The sequence below is a fragment of the Engraulis encrasicolus genome, chromosome 9, assembly GCF_034702125.1.
Source record: "Engraulis encrasicolus isolate BLACKSEA-1 chromosome 9, IST_EnEncr_1.0, whole genome shotgun sequence".
NCBI lineage: Eukaryota > Metazoa > Chordata > Actinopteri > Clupeiformes > Engraulidae > Engraulis > Engraulis encrasicolus.
Window position 1 is genome coordinate 3215280 of NC_085865.1, and position 7500 is coordinate 3222779.

General features: G+C 43.6%; 1 protein-coding gene and 1 long non-coding RNA gene across 2 annotated transcripts in view; one reads left to right on the forward strand and one right to left on the reverse strand.

Moving 5' to 3' along the window:
* Nucleotides 1-7500, reverse strand: part of c9h8orf34 (chromosome 9 C8orf34 homolog) — a gene marked incomplete at its 3' end in the record, with an annotated part of 114437 nt that overhangs the window by 2076 nt on the left and 104861 nt on the right. The gene's annotated exons all lie outside the window — the stretch shown is intronic.
* LOC134455388 (uncharacterized) lies at nt 3679-5392 on the forward strand. Its single transcript, XR_010036103.1, has 3 exons — nt 3679-3778; nt 4038-4142; nt 4744-5392. It is a non-coding gene; the product is annotated as an uncharacterized LOC134455388 (long non-coding RNA).

Consider the following 7500-nt stretch of genomic DNA (forward strand, 5'->3'; position numbering starts at 1 on the left):
TGGCCAGTGTGTGTTGTGGAGAAGAGAGGAGTTTGGATTACATTGTGATCCCAAAATCTCACAAGCAGATGGAGACTTTAAAAGGTAAAATAGCACACACACACGCACACGCAGGCACGCAGGCACGCAGGCACGCACGCACACACGCACGCACGCAGGCAGGCAGGCACACACGCACGCACGCACACGCACGCACGCACACACAATCAGCAGAGGACAGACATTGGGGTTGGAGAGCTGATTATTTATTTATAGAGTGATGGATGGTGGGGGGGGGGGAGTAGTGGGGGAGTGCGGTGCGGTATCAAACAGTACTGATTCTACTTTGAAATTTGTTGGACTTTTAGTCGAACTGGGGAGGAGGGTATCAAGCAGTGATGGAGTCACTATCTTTGTTGCACTTTAACCCATTTCAGCCTAAGGCACCTGTTAAAGTATCACAATTCAAACATAGTCAGTATGCATGACTTCAACATTCTCTGCTTGGACCAAGTTTTGAATGTTGACATATTTTCACATGCATATCAATCAATCAATCAATCAATCAATCAATCAATCAATCAATCAATCAATCAATCAATCACACATGCACATCACAGGCTTCTCTCTAACTCAGACAGAGAGACAGACAGTCAGACAGTCAGACAGACAGACAGACAGGCACGCACGCACACACGCACGCGCACGCACACACACACACACACACACACACACCGGACCATTGCAGTGATGTATCCACTGCGTCTATCAGAGCTTGCATCGTGTGCTAATCGCAAATAGACTCTCAGTCTTCAGTGAACACACAGTCACAAGTTCAGCCACACAAACAAACAGAGCCAACTAATGCAGCATATTATTCCAGTCAGTAATGTAGCACAGCACTAGCCTGGTCCTTACCATCCCATAATACTACCTTTTCCATTTCGTATTCATGGTGTGGACTTTGTTTGATCTGACGCGATTGCAGGAAGCAGGAAGGACATTTTCGGAAAAATCAGGATTTAACTTATAAGTTGTTGAACAAACATGTCTGACGTCTATCTATGGCAATAGGACAGAACATCCTACCGTAGGATAAAATTACAATGTAGAACAGTTTGTCAGAACACCGGCGAAAATCCTACCGGTCAACAGGTACCAGACGTAGTGCGGAGCCAAGTGTCTTGGCGGAAGTACGTAGGATGGCGCGCGAGGCTAGCACAGTACAAGAAGAGTTGAAACAACCAAACTCTGTTGCTCCAAACATGATCACCATTGAATTCATGCAAAAATGCATCTAGGCGACGTTGGCAAGACTGGTGTGCCGTCTGGGTATGTTGGTTTTCGATTCCCTGATTGTCGCTCCCAACTCAGGACGCTCCCCGGTCGGCTCGCTCCCACTAGCCAGACTATCGATCCCACCGCCTAACGGAGCTAGTTATCTTTTTGATGTTAGTTTTTTGTTTCTAACCTTAACCCTAACCCTAAACCTAACCCTAAATTGCTTGTATGTGGCAGTGTATGATAATACGTGAAATATAATCGGTGGGACTACACGTCCGGGAGCGATCTCAGTTGGGAGTGTCCATCTATCTCCCTTGGTTTTCAGTGCTGGGCAGTAGCGAAGCGACTAGTTTAATTACATTCTCTAGTAGCTTGGTCGTAGCGTCACTACTATGTATCGAGTAGCTAACGTCCCTGTAGTTAAGCTATTTTTCCTCAAGTAGCGACGTAGTCTACAAAAGCTACAATTTGTCCCCCATCGATTTTACTCAATGATTTTTGTTTTACTTTCTCTATCCTGAAACCTAGGCAGTCACACAGGGGTTCCAAGACCCACCTGCGTAAAATCAAGTCAAAGGTGGGATATAATTTAGTTCCATGCTTCTACTTTGAAACACCTTGCCCTTTCACCAAACCGACCGATTCTTCCTTGTTGCGTTCTATATTATGAAAGCTAACCTTGAGTAGTTCTGGCGGCAGCTCTCAGTAACGCGAGCCCAATGTATCAGCGCGAGCTCAATGTCGACCAGAGTGGTCAAGTTAATAGAGCACGCCACCCCGAAATCAATGTGAAATACCCTGGCATTTGCAACAGTAGGCAACCTGTCCTTAAAAAGTATGGGTCCTCAAAACAGCACTTGTTGCACAAATAAGTGTAGATGGCCTCTTCAAGAAATTGAAATTATGTATGGTCACTTTTTCTTATTGTTTCACGTGGAGGTCTACTGACCTTGTCTAAATAATGTAGGCTAGTTTATGTCCATGTATTATATTAGGACCCAAGGTTAATGGGTTATTCTATTTACCATGTTTTCACAGGCTGCTGTCTCATAATATGGCGAAGACGAGTCACCTGAAGGCCTAACTCGCCATAGAAGACTGAAAGAATGTAAGATTAACTTCTTTGTGACCAATATGACTTGCTCATTGATACATTTGCTATGTCAATATGAGGTGCATGGCGAATTATTTAATTTATTTGTCTCGCTTCTAGGAGCTGTAGAAACAACAGGGTGTTCTTTTTCAGGGTATTCTTTTTTATAGAACTGGACAGGTCATTTATTCGTTCCCCTTGTTTTTTGAAGTGTCCTGCAGGATGCTGTGTCCTGCAATCCTGTGTGCTGTGCTACAGACGCGTGTGGAGGTCAACCCAAAGTGGGCACAGTCTCACCACAGAAGAGTGAAAGAGGGTAAGCTTAACCTATAGCCTACGTCAGGGTCGGGGAACGTTTCTCATTCGAAGGGCCACTTCAAATTCATCCGAGGGGCCGTAAAAGTCCTCCAAGGGCCGTACTATGAACACAAACCAGGATTTTCCCTTTCACTTTAGGCCTATATTGAAGGCAGCCACATTTAAACAAACACCACCTTCTTCAGGTTCCCTGAATATAACTTAATTGTTTTGCAAATGTATTTTCTAAGATTCCTTTACAAAATATGTCATATTTCATGTGAAGCTGAATAGCATTAAAATTATATCGGGGGGCCAGATAAAACTGCCTCAAGGGTCGCAAACGGCCCTAGAGACATAGGCTCCCCACCCCTGGCCTACATTGTCAATATGACTTGTGCTACTTTATAGATAAGTTGTCAATGCTGTGCATTGCTATGTTTTGATTCATTTTCTTACATCCTACAGATCCTGGCAGGGAGACGGTAGTGTCCTGCAGAATGGTGATGGGCCAATCTAAAGGTGCCGGTATGCTTGCTGTGAGCTGTAAATTACGCGCGTCACCGCGAGCAACCGGCATCACATGCTTGCTTCAAAAGCAGTTGACCAAGACGCAAAATACTGGCGGACAAACTCAATGAGACGCTCTTAAAAGTTGCTGCCATTGTCGTTTTCATATCAAGCACACGCGTGAAACTGCGCAGTCTATCTTACGATCGCCCCCAGCGAGTTTGAAGATAGCCTATTGCACCTGACGCACGCATTTGGCTGCCGTGTCCAACGCGCGCGAAATTGACATTAAATACGCATGTTAACGCGTTCATGAACGAATCGTGCACGCGCTCGCGTATCTTGCAGCAAGCATACCGGCACCTTTACAAGAGACCACAGAAAACTGATATAGTGTAAGATTATCCCTGTTGGGCTCAATAGGTCTTGCTTATTGACATATTTGCTATGTCAATATGAGGTGCATGGCAAAGTATTTATTTATTTATTTGTCTCGCTTCTAGGAACTATAGAACCAACAGAGTGCCTGCTGCAGTATGACGAGGACACCCTGAGCAGAGAGCTCCAATAGACCCAGGTCCAGTGTCTTGGCAGGGTGAAATGGCACTGATATGGGTATGTACTGATGTCAGTTAAAATGAATGAATGAATTAATTCTCATATCTGAATAATGTGAACACTGGATTTACCACACACACACACACACACACACACACACACACACACACACACACACACACACCCTAGGCCTAGATGATTTGGACCCAAGGTTACTTTTACCACAGCTCTGGCACATCAATTTTCATTTGTTTAATAACTGGGCAGGTCATTTATTCATTCCCCTTGTTTTTTTTTGTTTGTTTGTTTTTTGTAGTGTCCTGCAGGATGCTGTGTCCTGCAATCCTGTGTGCTGTGCTACAGACGCATCTGGAAGCCAACCTGAAATAAGCACAGTCTCTCCACAGAGGAGTGAAAGAGGGTAAGCTTAACCTATAGCCTACGTCAGTGGTGGGGAACCTTTCTCATTCGAAGGGCCAATTCAAATTCATCCGACGGGCTGTAAAAGTCCTCCAAGGGCCGTACTATGAACACAAACCAGGATTTTCCCCTTCACTTTAGACCTATATTGAAGGCAGCCACATTTAAACAAACACCACCTTCTTCAGCTTCCCTGAATATAACTTAATTGTATTGCAAATGTATTTTCTAAGGTTCCTTTACAAAATATGTCATATTTTATGTGAAGCTGAATAACATTAAAATTATATCGGGGACCAGATAAAACGGCCTCAAGGGTCGCAAACGGCCCTCTAGACATAGATTCCCCACCCCTGGCCTACATTGGCAATATGACTTGTGCTACTTTATAGATAAGTTGTCAATGCTGTGCATTGCTAGGTTTTGATTTATTTTCTTACATCCTACATATCCTGGCAGGGAGACATAGTGCATGAGACCATAGAAGACTGAAATAGTGTAAGATTATCCCTGTTGGGCTCAATATGACTTGCTTATTGATATGTTTGCTATGTCAATATGAGGTGCATGGTGAAGTATTAATTTATTTGTTGTTTCTACAGCTCCCAGAAGTGAGACTGAGTGCCTGTTGCAGTATGACGAGGACACAGTGACCAGAGACCTTCAGTAGACCCTTCTGGCATGATTGGCGGCTGAAGAACATGACATCAACAGCAATGTTTATAATGTTGTACATACCTGTATAGTCTGTATTAAAAGGCAGTACCTGTACTATTTTTTCCTCTTACTTTCATATTTACCACGTATTTACTATGAATTGACAACTTTTACTCAAATCCATTTTTGTATGTGCCCTGACTAAAACTATCCTTAAACCTAACCTGTCAGAGGTGTAACAACAACCTGCTCTTAGCAGTGTGGCAGCAGTCTACTTGGATGCAGCGGGGAACATAGAACCGCATTGTATGTTTCTGAGTTTTATGAATTGTGCCCTTCCCAAACATCATGCATAGGCTAGGCGTATCTATGACACGCTGATTTGAACCCACTATCGCGTGTGTCCAATACGCATTTTCAAGTTAAGTCGTGCTCCACAACGCCCTGTGACAGGTTCGGTTTAGGGATGGTTTTGGTTTAGGCACAATTTAGGTAGAAATTCGCCTAATCTCGCTGTTCTTGGCAAAAGTAAAGCAGCAGAAACATTACTTCACTGACAGGTTAGGTTTAGGGGTGGTTTTGGTTAGGGCACAGCAAAGCATATTTGTGTTTAGTAACAGAAATGCGCTGTGACAAAACAAAATCGCCGACACGGCGGGAAAACGGCGCAAACCTCGTCACATGTCAAAAGTGCATGAAAGCGCTTTACCGGTGCGTTGAGGAGCACGCTTTAAATTCAAAATGCGTCGCACCAACACGCTGAATGCACTAGCGTGCGATACGTACGCTAAAGCATGATGACAGCCTGCCCAAACCTAATCTGTCGGTAATGAAATGTTTCCTAGTTGTACATTTGTGACCTGAGTGCTGTGTACATCACTGCATATAGAGTATATTGTTTGCAGGGTATGTGTGTAGTTGCATGGTTCTTGTCAAAGTGTGTGTACATTGTTTGGTGTGATATTAAAAGCGTTAAAAAAAATCATTTTCATTTCATTCATTTTCATTTTATCAATAAATTCACATCATGCATGCTAAAGCCCCATCACAGTGCAGCCTATAATGATGTGAATATAATGATGTGAATATACTAAGTAAAATCAACCTAGGTATATTAGTAATAATAATTTTTGCATAATTATACGGACCTACTGTATACGGTCTGCATAAATTAATCCAACGTGACCAATAGAAGGTCGTAGCTGCCGACCCTGCTAACCAATAGCGCAGCTCTTTTACTTTGAGCCACGTGTCTTTTTCGTCCAATAAGAGAAAGGCTAGTCCGCGTTCTGGGCTGGCTGTCATTGCCTTTCATGTGGTAATCGTTGGGCCATTAACACCCTGCTGTGAGACCTGTCCGCGGCTCGCGATTCGCTTCCGGGCGAGTTAAGTGTCATCAAAACTGTTAGTTTTGATTCTCTCAAGCGCTCAAAATCAGACGAAAGTTAGGCAAGTCCGTGGACGATTAGGGACGAGTTCATTGTCACAAATCCCCCTTTTCGTGCTGTGAGATCTACAGATCTCTGACAGAGGAACCAAGATGCACAGGCCCGCTCTTAAAGGTACACTGTGCAGGAAATGGTCAAAAAAGGTACTGCAACTATGCTGCTCATTGAAACTGGGCTGCCTATTGCCAAATTCGATCTTTACACGAAAGTTTACTAAGTAATAAACATTTTTTTTTTCTAGTATGGTCCAAGTAGAGTCATTTTTGCAGCTAAAAATTGCTATTTCTGGAAATTCAAAATGGCGGACCATGGAGAAGATCGCCTTTTCATGTATGAAAAGTGCAATTTTTCCAGTCATAATGAATACTTGAATTTGATGCTGGTGGTAAGTATTCATGAAAAATGTAACATTAGTGAATGGGCAGCATGAATTCTGGAAATAAACAATTAAAAATCCCACACAGTGTCCCTTTAAGTAATTTGCATAATTCCCCGGTCACTGAATAGGCTACTTTTAGACACGATAGCTGCCTTGAATGGCAGATCATCTCCAAGAACAGCACTGGGCACCCTCTAACTCAGTGCCCTTTTAAAATATTGAATCATGACTTACTCACCAGTGAGTCCGTTGTTGGAAAAAAAACATATTTTTATATTACTTTATTGGGTGAGCTCTTATTTAAAATTGAAGGACATTTTTTACAAAATCTCAAATCTGAAATGGACACGTAATTGAAAGAAAGCAGGCATACAGGTTTAAAGTAGTAAACAGTGGCATGTACTCTTATGACTATGGCCCTTGGATGCTCTTTGATTGCATTGATTCAAATGTGTCTGATGTCATGAGAATGAGGTGGGAGAAGTATCAGACGGCACCTCTCATCCACAAGAGGGGCTGACCCAATCAGCTGTCAAGGCTTCTGGGATCCATTGGAGGGCTAAGCCAATCAGCTGTCAGTGTTGCTAGGCTCAATTACGCAAAGAACTGTGTCAGCAAAGCTGCCAAGCTCAAACTCAGACTCAGTCCCATGGCACTGCATACACGCACACACGCACGCACGCACGCCCATGCACACACGCACGCACACGCACACACACACACACACACACACACACACACACACACACACACACACACACACACACACACACACACACACACACACACACACACACACACACACACACACACACACACACACACACACACACACACACACACACACACACACACACACAGCCAGAGCACAGCAC